We start from the raw sequence: 13,695 nt of genomic DNA, 5'->3' as shown, positions 1-13,695 counted from the left end.
AACCAATAAGCTTTTTGTGGACAATTTTGAGTGTCCAATTGATCAACTGTTTTGAAGTAAAGTGGGAGGAAACCGGAGAACCCGGGGTAAACCCACGTCACCTCAATAGACAAAATACAGACTCGGAAAGGCTAAAAATAAGGACTCAAACACTCGTCTTCTAGTTGTGAGGAAACATTGTTGACCTCTGAGGTGACTCTGAGAGCTCAAGTCCTGCTCTGCATCCAGGGCACGACTGAAGCTCCTAAACCCCAGCTCACTTTTTCCTTTCAGGAAGAAGGCTACCCACCCCCTAAATAACCTCAACACTGGCTCCATGTCTGAAGGGGAGGCCCTCAGATATAGAACCACCGCTGACCCCTGAGATTACCCTGAGAGCTCCAGTCCTGCCTCACGTGGAGGTAAGGCAGGACTGAAGCTCTTTACTGCGTTCATCTTGAAGGAAAAAAGTAATTCTCAGCTCACTTTTTCCCTTCAAGATGAAGGCTACCCACCCCCTAAATAACCTCAACACTGGCTCCATGTCTGAAGGGGAAGCCCTCAGATATAGAGCCACCGCTGACCCCTGAGATTACCCTGAGAGGTCCAGTCCTGCCTCACATGGAGGTAAGGCAGGACTGAAGCTCTTTACTGCGTTCATCTTGAAGGAAAAGAGTAATTCCCAGCTCACTTTTTCCCTTCAAGATGAAGGCTACCCACCCCCTAAATAACTTCAACACTGGCTCCATGTCTGAAGGGGAGGCCCTCAGATATAGAACCACTGCTGACCCCTGAGATTACCCTGAGAGCTCCAGTCCTGCCTCACGTGAAGGTAAGGCAGGACTGAAGCTCTTTACTACCTACCCCCTAAATAACTACCCCCTCCCCCTAAATAACCCTGACCCTCTATGCCCATCTGAAGGGCTTGGCCCCTGAGATTACCCTGAGAACTCCAGTCCTACCTCACGTGAAGGTAAGGCAGGACTGAAGCTCTTTACTACCTACCCCCTAAATAACTACCCCCTCCCCCTAAATAACCCTGACCCTCTATGCCCGTCTGAAGGGCTTGGAGAGGGCTTTTCCCAGTGAGGAGAAGAACCTGGAGATGGCACTCCGTTTCTTTGCAGTAAGGTGGTGGTACAAATAGTTGGTGATGACTTCTTCGGCTTGTGGCTCCTGTAAATTAATCGAAATCAGCAAATGCGTTGCACAGCCCCACATTTTCGCCAGGGGTTTGATCACCGCCTTGTCGAGGTCTTCAAACGTCTCTGGGGTTATTCTCAATTCTGCTCCCTCGACTTCGGCCCATATCCTCTCGAAGAGACGCTGGATGATGACCTCTGGCTGCGTTGTGGTCCAGTTCAATTTGGCCTTGTTGTACAGCCCAGATACCAGCCTCTCCACGAGGAACAGGACTGCTTTCTTGTTTATCTCCCCCATTGTGTCCTCCTGTGCCCCTGCAACTTCCTGTGGGGATCGTGTCTTCTTACGATTACGTTTTTTATTACGTTTAGTGGCTGGCGCTGGAGTAGGTATCAGGCATGCGTTCTCCTCTGCGACCTCTTTTAAGGGACTCTGTGCAACTGACTCAGTGCCTTGTAAAGCCAGTGTGAGTCTGTCGGAGTGGCTGGCAGCCTGGGTTTTCTGCCACCAGTTGATCAGAGCCAGGAAGCAGCGGATTTTCTTCCGTATGTCCTCATACATGGCAGGATCAACCACAGGACGAGCCGCTGCCTTCCTCCTGATGGCTTTCGGGATGATCTCCGGCATGACGGTCCCATATTTGATGTAGCAGTACATCATTTCGGTGAGTTTGTTGGTCATCACCACAACGTTATTCCCAGAAAGAGTTTTATATCTGGGAAATAAGCAAAGCTCATTCCCACCTTGGTCTTTCTGTTTATCCCCATTCTCCACCAAAAGCAACGACTCAAAACTATCAATGAGAGACTGCATTGACTGGCTGCTTTCAGCTTCGGACTCGTGTCGGAATTTCCTCTTCATTTGTGCCACAATGCGAAGTATTGATGTTTTGGCGAGGACCTTCACAAAGTAGGTCTTTATAATGCTGCTTACTTCTGTCAGACTGAGTCTACACTTCTCTTTGGATTGTGGAGTTGGAGACTTGAAGACCTCACTGGCAATGAGTTGACTGATGTCATATGACACAACCTCAATTTGAAAAGAGGATTCAGACTGCAGCTCCTCGTACTCCGAATCCACTACATCCTGCAAAAGAGGCTCTGTGATCTCACTAACAGCTCTCTCAATTATTTCCTGGACTACTTTAGCTGTTTCAGCCACAAATCGGTCTCGTGGTGGCTCCTCCTCTGCGTCTTGTGGCTCCTCCTCTGCATCTTGTGGCTCCTCCTCTGCGTCTTGTGGCTCCTCCTCTGCGTCTTGTGGCTCCTCCTCTGGGGTTTGTAGCTCTTCCCCGTGTGAACTACAGATGGAATCGAAGTCTTTGTTCTCCAGATCCTCCAGTAACAGCTCTAAGCTGGTCTTCTCTAGGGAGGTGGTCTGGCTTACTGTCTGCCGATGTCCCCGGGGTGTGCGAATTCTAATCTTGGCGGCAAACTTTTTAAGCATTTTGGAAGCATGTTTGAGCATGTTGTTAAGTCTGTGCGGAGGAGTGATGTGCTGGCTTATTCCAGACCCAGAGCTCTTCTGAGCAGAAAGGGCAGAGCTGACGCTCTCTGCAACCTCCTTAGCCAGCAGGCTTGTCAGTCGTTGGGGGCTGTCACACTGGTCTCGGTCCTTTATGTCCAGAACCTCGGCAAAGCTCTGACTCAGTGTGTCACCCAGTTTGACTTCGACTAGCTCCTCAGAAATTGCCACACTTGTGTTCTTGAGTGTGGCCAAAAGGGTGTTTGTCATTGCTTGTATGATTTCCAACAGCAGCTCAGCCAACAAGATTTTGGTGGTATCGTCAGGAGAACCGGATTTCAGCAGTATCCACCGGTCCTCTGTCATCCTTCCAACAAATGTTTGGATCAGCGGGCGAAAAGTGTCGACTGTGACCACCGCCATCTCTTCTGAGCACAAGTTTCCTGTTGTATTCATGGTAATTGTTATGATGTTACCTTCGATGCTTGATACTTGATCCGTTCTATGAACTGCGCTGGGCTCTGTGAACTGCACTGGGCTCAGTTTTCACGTACCAATGTCTGAGTTTAACACAATGCTGAGAATCAGTGTGTGGGAGACACTTATTGGGTTTTTAACATCAACATCAAAGCTTTCAACATCAAAGCATCAAGGGATTTGAACATGATGTCACAGGGAACAAAGAAATGCCAAAATGTGATGTCACACAGATCAACGGAACTGTCTTTTCCATGAATCCCGCCCCCAAGCAACGGCCGTTGTTCGGCAACCGTTGTTCGGCAACCGTTGTTCGGCAACCGTTGCTAGGCACCGGCAGCATTCTCTGACCAGTTGTGTTCTAGTATTTAGTGTCTTTTTAAATGTCTACAATGATTTTCAAAGATGAAACCCATACGATTTGATTGTTTTATACTCAGGAATAACTGCAAACATTTTGAGAAGTAAATATTTTTCCTGTTTAATCTTCATATTATGACATAAACCTGATTCTGGTAATGATCCACGAATAAATGAGGGTTTTTTGAATCACACAGTGGTGGAAGAAGTACTCTGATCCTTTACTTTAGTAAAAGTACCAATGCAGCAATGTAAAAATACTTCATTACAAGTAGAAGTCCTTCATGATAAAGTAAAAGTACATAAGTATTATGAGCTTGATGTAGTTAGAGTATTGCAGTAAAACCAGTGGTTTGGTCCCTCTGACTGACATCATTAGATTATTAATACTGAGGTATCAGTCTGTAAGCAGCATGTTACTGTTGGAGCAGCTGGAGGTGGAGCTAGTTTTAACTACTTTATATACAGTTAGCTAGTTAAGTCCAGTGGTTCCCAACCTAGGGGTGGAGCCCCTCCAAAGAGTCACTAGATAAATCTGAGGGGTCGTGAGATGATTAATGGGAGAGGAAAAAAGAAATAACAAAGTTCTGATACACAAATCTGTTTTGCATTTGAACATTTATTGAAACAAAACCATGTGGGAAGTTTAGAGGGAAAAATCACTGTTTGGTGGAGCTGTTAACAACTCATAGACATCTGAAATGTGACCCCGACTACACACTGCTTTTTTTATGACGTTAAAAGCCAAAAAGGTTGGACACCACTGGTGTCATCTTTAACAGTGTGTTGTATTTTAAAAGCTTGTTATATTATCCAATGTGTCAAATCTTCATCTGAAAAGTAACTAAAGTTGTCAGATAAATGTAGTGGAGCAGAAAGTACAATATTTCCCTCTGAAATGTAGTGGAGTGGAAGTAGAAATTGTCATCAAATGGAAGTACAAGTGCCTCAAAACTGTACTTAAAGAGGACCTATTATGCTCATTTCCATCTCTAAACTTTATTTTTGGACTCCACTAGAGTAGCTTTGCATGATTCACAGTTTTTACAAAAAAAGCCTTATTTATCTTACACTGGCCCTATACGCAGCCCCCACACAGGTAGTTTCGGGTCTGAAAAGTGAAGCCAGGTTCAAGTGCCTTAAACCTGCAGTCTCTCTGATGGCCAGCAGGGGGCAACTCCACTGGCTCCAAAAGAAGTCCAGTTGTATAGAAGTCTATGAGAAAATGACACAATGTCTTACTTGATTTATTACCTCAGTAAATACTTTCCTAATGAGTTTATGGTCTCAATCGCTAGTATCAAGTATTCAAGTATTCAAGTATTCATTTTGTAAAATATGATTCCTTAGAGTAAAACAGACAATAAAGCAGCGTATGCAACCACAGCAACATTGGTTAGGTAACATAACCATGGTGTCACCACAGATTCACAGAGTATAGCTGTAGCCGTCGCTATTTAAATGTGTTTTTCTTACTGTGAATCATGCAAAGCACTGAGACGTGTCAGGTCTCAAGTCAATCCAGAAAGTTTACCTCAAGTTTTAAGTAAATCAAGAATTTTTTCTTTTTCAAATATTTTACTCACAAAATACAAACCAAAAGACAAAAGATATACATTTCTGACAACAAATCAACATACAACTGAGTCCTACCATTTCTAACCCCCTCCAAACCAATTTACAAATCTAAACCAACCCGTATACCAATATGCCCCTCAACCAATATCAGTCATAAACATCATTGCTATTCTTTCATCTCAGAGCACAGATAATATGCAGTATTGATACTGTATAAGAGCACTAACAGAAAAAGAAGACAACAATCATTAGCCTAGATCAATAAAAGAAAATAAAAGAAAACAAAACAAAACAAAATAAAATAAATAAAACAGAATAAACATGGTGGTCTTGTTTTTTGTTGTTTTTTTTTTTTTTTACATTTTTTTATTGATTTTAAGTACTTTTCCACTGGAGCTCATCTTTCAGCGTAATCTGTCTCCTTATTTTGCAGTCGGAAAGTGACCTTTTCCAAGCTAATCATTTCTATTGCTTCGGTGATCCACTCTTTCTAAGTTGGTGTATTTAAAGCAATCCAGTTATTCATGCTTACTTTTTTGTGACCATACATAATGAAAGAAAGATATTTTTATTCTTTGAAGATACTCTGCTGAAGTTATGCAAATCTCCCAATATACATGATTGTGGTGTGAGTGGAATGACTATATTAGTGTGGTTCATTGCTTGCTTTGTTATCCCAAACCAAAGATCTTTAATTTCATTGTAGTCCCACAGCAAATGGAGCAGAGTTCCTTCAGCAGTACCACATTTTATACACTTACTGTCATCCCTTATGCCCATTTTATATAGCTGTGTTGGGATGTAGTATAATCTATTAAGTATTTTAAATTGGCTTAGTTTGTTTTTTGTACAACTTTTTTCCATATATCATTCCAGGGAATATCATCCTCTTGTTTATAGAGATCCCTGTTCCATTTCATCGCTCAAATCTTAAATTGATCATTGGTGCTTTCCTTTAATATTTTGTAACACATTTTAACTATATTTTTATTGCACAAGCTATGGTTAAAAAGTACATTTTCAAATTTGTGTGTGTTAATGTTCAATTTATCTATGGGAATATTCTTCTTAATAGCATGCTGTAAAGTGATGTAATTTAAGTATTCACTTTTTGGGATACTATGTTCAATGATTAATTCATTAAAGGTTTTGAAACAGTTATATAAAGTATGTGACAAATATGTGACAAAGCTTAGTGATTCCATTGTCTTTCCATTTAGTCCATTTATGACCTTTTTGTTTACGGTTATATTTGAGTTCTGCCATAGCAGCTGATTTATTGAGGTAGCTGTGTTAATTCCAATGATCTTTGTTCATGGTTTCAAGATGTAAATGATGCTTCGATTGGGCTTTGCATGATTTCCTTTGGAAATAGTTTCATAAAATATACACATTTCATGTCAATGTTTTAGCTTTATAACATATTTTCTTCTATGTATTTCCAATCTTTGCTCACAGGGGGATCAAATAATTCACTAACTTGCTGGCAACCAAAGGATAGATAAGAAAAAAGTTGGGTAGCTGTCGTCCACCTTTTTTGTATGAATTAGACATCCTTAGGTATGAACATCTGGTCTTTTTCTCATGACATATAAAGGTTGAGATTGTTTAATGCAAATGTTCAAACCAGGTTTTCTGTATTGTGACATCTTTAGAGTGTAATTGACAGCAGGAAGAATATTCATCTTTACTATGTTCACACAACCCCACAGAGATATGGAAAGGTTTGACCATAGATCTATATTTGACTTTATTTTATTGAATATTTGTGTGAGATTTATCTCGTGTTTGATAGCTATTTGTTGTAATTCTTAATCCTAAATATATTAGCTCTGTTGGTTTCTATTTAAATTTGTATTTTGCACACATATGATAATGCAGTGTTTATTTAGAGGCAGTAGCTCACATTTTCCCCAATTACTTTGTATCCTGAAAGTCAGCCATATTGAGTGATAATCTGATTGATATAACAAAGTGAGGAGTCCATGGCTGTTAGGTAGAGGATGATGTCATCACAATACAGGGATATTTTATATATTTGACTTCCAGTTTGTATGCCTTTAATATTCTTTCAGATCTTATTTTCTCAGCTAATGTTTCAATGATTAGATTGAATAAAAGTCCTGAGGCTGGACATCCTTGTTTAGCTCCTCGGTGTAAAATGAAAGGTTTTGAAATGACATCATTAGTTCTTATTGAATCCATGGACTTTGAGTACATCATCCTAATCCACTGTATGAAATTTTTATCAAACCCATATTTCTTAAGGGTACTGAACATAAATGGCCACTCAATTCGATCAAAGGCTTTTTCAACATCTAAACTACACCGTGCTGCTGGATGAGGGAGCTTTTTTGCATAATAAATGATATTGAATTATTTCCTTGTGTTGTCAGATGAATGTTGATTTTTCATGAAACCAGTTTGGTTAGTGTGTATAAGCTTTCCGATTACCTGAACTAATCTGGCTGCAAAAGTAGAGGAGATAGATCCTCACAAAACTCCTGGCAGATTTCTTCATTATAACCATCAGACCCTGGAGATTTATTCTTAGAAAATTAGTTAATGGCTTTATTTATTTCAAATAGAGTTATTGGCTGTTTTAGTGCATTTTTCCTTCCCCTGATAAGCAGGGGAGATGAATAATCTTTAAGAATTCCTGCCTTGAATTAGGGTCATCATCACTGTCGGACTTGTAAAGATTTTCATAAAAGTCAATAAAGGTTTTATTTATTTGATCTGGATCAGTGGTAGTTGAGCTCTTTGGTAATATTTTAGTCATCTGTTTTTTAAGTCTTGAAGTTAGCAAGTTTCCTGCCTTCTCTCCACATTCATAATAATTCATTTTGCTCTTTTTAGTTTATATTCAATTTTGTTCCTTATAATGTCATCATATTTATCCTTATATTCATTTGACAGTGAATTTCGCAACAATTTGATTTCTGTTAATAATCTGTTTTCTTCTTGGTGCTGCTTTTTATTCTTTAGGCTACTTATCTTGATTAATTCCCCTCTAAGGCAACATCTTAAAGTTTCCTATATCAGTGGAGTGTCAGAGATGGAGTTTTTGTTCATGTCCATGAATGTTTGAATGTATTCACTTATTTGCTTTTTAATCTCTGGATCTTTGAATAGAGATTTATTGACCTTCCACTGTTTAGTTCGCAGTGGTGCTGATTGCAAATTAAAGTCAAACTGAATGGGATTATGATCTGAGATAACTACTGGATGTATTAGACTCTGTGTCACATTTCTAATCAAGAAACTTCAAGTCAAGCGTTGAGTCAACTGAAGTGTGTTCCAGTCATGTCTCAAGTAAATCGAGATACAGTATGTTCAAGTCTACTGGCCTTGTATTACATTGGCTGTAATGTTGTTAGTGTACATTACATTCAAACAATTAGATGTGTAATATGGGATTAACTTTTCACATTAATACTGAGAAAAAGAAGATAGAATCACAGCCAGGTCTGCTCAGGTAACAAGTACACTAATAAAATATAAATGTTTCTGATTTCTGTGAATGTTCAAACTTTTGTCCATCTCTACATTTCTTTCAAAGACTGACAGAGTGGACATGAACAGTAGAGGGTCCACTGTCCAGGCTGGAGGTGTCCTCATCTTCTGCACTGTACAGAGGCTGTGGCACAGTCTGCTTCTGTAAATACAATCACATGTGTAAATTAATTGTAAATAGATCAGCTTGAGCTCAATGTATGTATATATGACTACTGAAATACAAGTATGTTCAGTATGATCATTATTGTCACCTCACAATAAACTTATTTAAAGTTCAGATAATTATTATTGTTCGCGCTGAACAGACACTTCTTGTTCATATGCTGTCTGTCCTTTGACTGCCTCGTAAGTTTTGTATTTTGTTTGGTTTAATAATTGAGGCAAAAAGAGGAGTGCCATCTTACCTTCACAAGTATGACTATGCTCTCACAATTTGCTGGCTTGTGAATTAGCAGATCTTGCACCCAGCCATGCAAACTGTTCACGAGCTTCTAGGGATTTGTAACTTTTAAACTATTTATTAATTTAACCAACATTTTAGCCATACTCTTAACAAAACTAAAGGTAAGCATGCAACCACCCTAGCACTGCAGCAGGCACAGACAGGTAACAGAGCGTGTTCCTCCCACAATGGCTCCCCCGTACCAACATGCAATGCGGGGTGACGTACCTTCACATTCTCTATTGCTACTTTTACTTACAATCTTACTTGAGTAAAATATCTCAATACCTCTTCTAACACTGATTAAAGGTGAACTCCACTGATTTTCCACCTCAGTGTGTGTTTCCAGATGTTATATGTGACTAAAAAAGTTGTATAAAGCCTTTTGTGTCTGCAGAGGGAGGTGTGAGAAATCTGATAAACTAAAAACATGTAAATATTTAATGTCCTAACATGAAAAATGTCATTATTTGCTGATATTTTCTGTACGAGGAATGGCCAGAATAATAACAGGAAGGTATTTTTGAGTAATAAAGCCAGTGGGAGAATGGAGTGGTGTGAACAGAGGATAAAGGCGGTGAAAGAGGTGATGTGCCTTCACATTCTCTATTGCTAATTTGACTACAATCTTACTTGAGTAAAATATCTCAATACCTCTTCTAACACTGATTAAAGGTGAACTCCACTGAAACAAAATCTACTCACCGGAAAAACTGAACATCCAACTCTTTAGAGGGTCTTTTATGACAACCAAACACTTGACAAGACTTTTTTAGGTGACCAAAATGCCATAATTAACTTTAACGAACTGAAATAGCAGCAGCTACGCCTATACTCTGTGAATCTGGGGTTATGCCTTGGTTATGTTACATAATCAACATTGCCGCCGTGGTAGCGATTTGTCAATCACAAGGTAGCCACACCCTAAAGCATACCCTGCTTGATCATCTATTACACTCTAAATGGGGCCATAATTTACAAAATGAACATCATGATACGTTGAAGAATACTTGATACTCCCATTTCTTGTAGAAGAAATGATACTGGGTAAAAGAGTTTTTTTGTTGTACAGAACACTTTGCAAATATCAATATTAGCAGAGGTTTTATTATATTTGGCCACTAGATGACCAAATCACAGGTATACCAATCCATATCATATTGATGCCTATAAAATTGTCTTCCTACAGATGCCAAGGGGGAACTTGCGCTGAGACTGCTGCCTACAAGGCTTCCACCTATTGTTTACAGTTGGCCGAAAAGGAGTTCTTCATTTACCACAAGCCTGCAAGTACAATTTTGGATACTTAAAGGGAAATATTATTAGTTTTAGGAATTTACATTTCATTCCTTGGCTCCAGAATATTCCAGTAAATATATCAGAATATACACCAGGAATCACTAATTTAGGGGGTTCAGTACAGTGTCGTCATCAAGCAGGTGTGGAAAAAAAGAATTTATTTTGTGAGGTCAACAATCATGCGTAGTTGGAGTAGCTATTCCTCACTATTTACATGTCAGTTTAGCTTGTTTTTTCTCCTGCATTCTTAGCATTCTCACACATTGTTTCCTCCTTTATTCAGTATTGATATTATCACACCCCAACTTGACATTTTGTTATCCTGCTTATGTAATGGGTTGGAAATGCCACATGTTAAGTTTTTATGTAAACAGACACCCCCTAATTTTTTGTTAATTATTTGAACTAAACTAACCTTGTTTATACAGTTTTGACATCAGGTCAATACTCGAAGATGTCAGTAGGCAGCGCTCTAATGCCACTGTGGATACCTTAGGGAGGTCACTTGTGCCTGCTCTGCTCATGCGCAGCTCAATATTAAATGAGCATCGGCTAGAGCAAGACGCTAACTTTGGCTCTCTCCCTTATTAATCCACAGATATGTTAAAACTTGCTTTTCTATGATTAGCTTTGTGTACTAGCTAATGCAAATGCATTGGAAATCGTTCTGTGAAGTTGTGACATGGTTTAGAGATGTATTTGGAACGTATTTTTGTTGCTGTATGTTTCGTGGGCGCCACCATTGATAATAGTTACGTCCGTGAATTTCGGTTTTCTACTATTTTGTCAGTGAAAGTTACAGACCTTTGCATGTGGTAACGTATAAAAATGTGTTTAAAAGATTGTTTTAGTGTATAAGCCAGTCAGTCGCGAGTTAATGGTAAATAGAGATGCTATATTCAAACCAGTTTCACTTCCGGTCGCTCGTTAACAAGGCAGAGTCGCGCCATTTTGTTAAGCGGTTGAGTGCAAGTGCAAAGGAGTGTTACGCTGATGTTGCAGAAAGGTTCTGTGTACGTTATATCAGTGTAGGATGAGTGTAACTGTGGTGTATGTGTTAAAATAGGAGTGATCGTAGTAATGTCAGTAAAGTAAATGTGTGTTTTGGGCAATATAATTTTTGTGCTGTATATTATATTTTGTACATATATTACATTATATTGTAGTTAAGCCTATTCTTATTTATTTAGAAATGTAAGTCATATTTGGAATTCCTGTGAAGTTATTTTTCTTTAGACAAAATGTTTCATATTGTTTGTTGTGAATTTGGTTTCAACATTTATTTTATTTTTGTAGCATGTTTTGGTGTGAATGTGAAATATGAACCTTGTAGCTGTAGGTTTCAGGAAACTGATGTAACTGAGAAATATGTACAGTTTTATACTGTTGTGTCAATATTAAATGAGCATCGGCTAGAGCTAACTCCCTTATTAATCCACAGTCCACAGACCATGTTTTTATCGGCTACACGGTGCACCCTTGCCTGTGTAACCTTTGCTGCTGGTCCAGATTTCCCCTAGGTCTGGCACCGGTAACACTTACTCATTGCTATTCAAGATAATCTTTACTTTGTTTTATTTCTCTTTCTTGCTTTCTTTCTCAGGTTGGTAAACTGCAATACCTCCAGCAGGCTGAGGTGTCAAGGCTGCACCCCTACATCCTGACTGGGAGATAACCACCAGTACTCCTCTCAGTCATTTGTCATTCTGGCGGGACAGGCTTTGGAGCAAAGCACACTGCATTGGGCAATTGATGTGATGACATTTTATATCTTTGACATTAACTACCCCAAGCAATGTGCTCCTGCATGGGACTTATTCCATAAAATGGTCTATGAAAGGGGAGGAAGTGAGTCCATACCCATAGAAATTTCTACATACAGCAAGTAGAGACTAGAGGACTTGATCTTTTTTTTTTTGCTGCTGCCCATTGGCTCAGACTATTTCTACGTATCTCTGGTTATTGCGTTAATAATGCTCACTTAAAAGTCAAAAACAGTTTGTTTTTTTTTTTGTTTTGTTTTGACAGTAATGGTTATGTGCATGTAGAAATGCTGTTGTTGATTCAAAATGTTATAGAGTTTATGAACTGAAAACAGTTATGAATTTCTTATGGCTTTTTGAAAAACAAATGTTTCTAAAATTCCAACATTGTTTAAAAGTGTGTTGTTTATTGCATATATGTATGACTTGCATTACCAAACTTGGATGTAATTTGTAATAGGCCAGTATATCAAAGTAATTTAACTGTTAGACATGTGTAGTCTATTGAAATGATTTTTCTTACAGATTTTAGTGTAATGAAACATGAAAATAATAATAACCAATTTATGAGGTAGAATGAACCCAACATTCTAGTGTGTGTAGTGTTGTATGTAGTGTGATTACTTCTGAAGTTGTTATACCTTATATCCCTGTCCTGTCCCGTCCCGTCCACCTGCCGACCACAGCAAGCCTTTTTATACTCTTTATACTTTTCTTTATCTGTTTCAAATAACTGTGTGGATAATATTGGCCATACTGGAGAACTTCACGTCTCAACTGCACTGAGACCAGGCTCGGACTGGCAATCTGGCAATTTGGGCAAATGCCAGATGGGTCGGCCCACCACCAATGTGGGAAAAAAAATTCAACTTGCCGGACGTGGCTCACTTGATGTTGGAACTGCCCATCTGACTGGAGTTTACATGGCCCCAATTGTCAATAGGCTACTATATTGTAAGGCAGGCGGAGGAAGTGCTACCGACATCCTGCCCACACCTCTTCACGTGTATACTTCCATCCATGTAATATCAGAGGTCAAGCAGGAAATAATCAAATCAAGTCGGAAAGAGTGGAGTTTGAATTGAAATTAAGCCTGTACAAATGGATAAAGGTCCCAGGAAGTGAAAAGGCGGCGTGGAAAAGGTCAGAGAGAAAAAGAAAATCTTGAGGCTGATGCTCAAAACTTAATGTTTTAAGTTAACAGCAACAACTAGTTAATATCGATGCCACTGCCATGCAAAATCCTGTTAGCGTTAGCATGCCTAGCTGCCATGCAGTGTTGCCAACTTAGCAACTTTGGCGCTAGATTTTTAGACCCCTTTAGTGATTTTTTTTTTTTTTTTTTTTTTCCAAAAAAGCACCTAGCAACAAATCTAATGACTTTTTGGACATCCTTAGCTACTTTCCATGGAAGAGAGTAGCCAGTACTGCCCCATGAGTGGAGCGGAGGTACACCGCTCTTTCTGCCTCTTCTCTGTTGAGTGAGTGCAGAGGAGGGCGGAGCAGGCTCAGGGCAGCTGACACATGACATGACATGATATGAATGAGCAGCTGTGCATGTGCATACAGTATTGCCCAGGACCAATCATTAATCTGTATTGTTTGCTCCTCCTATGTTTGAATTTAAACAATTTAATTTGATCGTTTTAACCATTGTTACTGTCTTATAAC

At 39.3% G+C, this 13,695-nt stretch overlaps 1 long non-coding RNA gene across 1 annotated transcript; it reads right to left on the bottom strand.

Moving 5' to 3' along the window:
* Positions 1 to 158: 158 nt before the first annotated feature.
* LOC122986476 lies at positions 159 to 1,000 on the bottom strand. The gene is made up of 2 exons (XR_006404313.1): positions 942 to 1,000; positions 159 to 800 (listed from the first exon to the last, which is right to left on the bottom strand). It is a non-coding gene; the product is annotated as an uncharacterized LOC122986476 (long non-coding RNA).
* Between the last annotated feature and the right edge of the window lie 12,695 nt (positions 1,001 to 13,695).

This window comes from Thunnus albacares, chromosome 7 (genome assembly GCF_914725855.1).
Source record: "Thunnus albacares chromosome 7, fThuAlb1.1, whole genome shotgun sequence".
Taxonomy (NCBI): domain Eukaryota; kingdom Metazoa; phylum Chordata; class Actinopteri; order Scombriformes; family Scombridae; genus Thunnus; species Thunnus albacares.
Note: the sequence above shows the minus strand (reverse complement) of the source record. Positions and strands in the feature narration are given on the sequence as shown.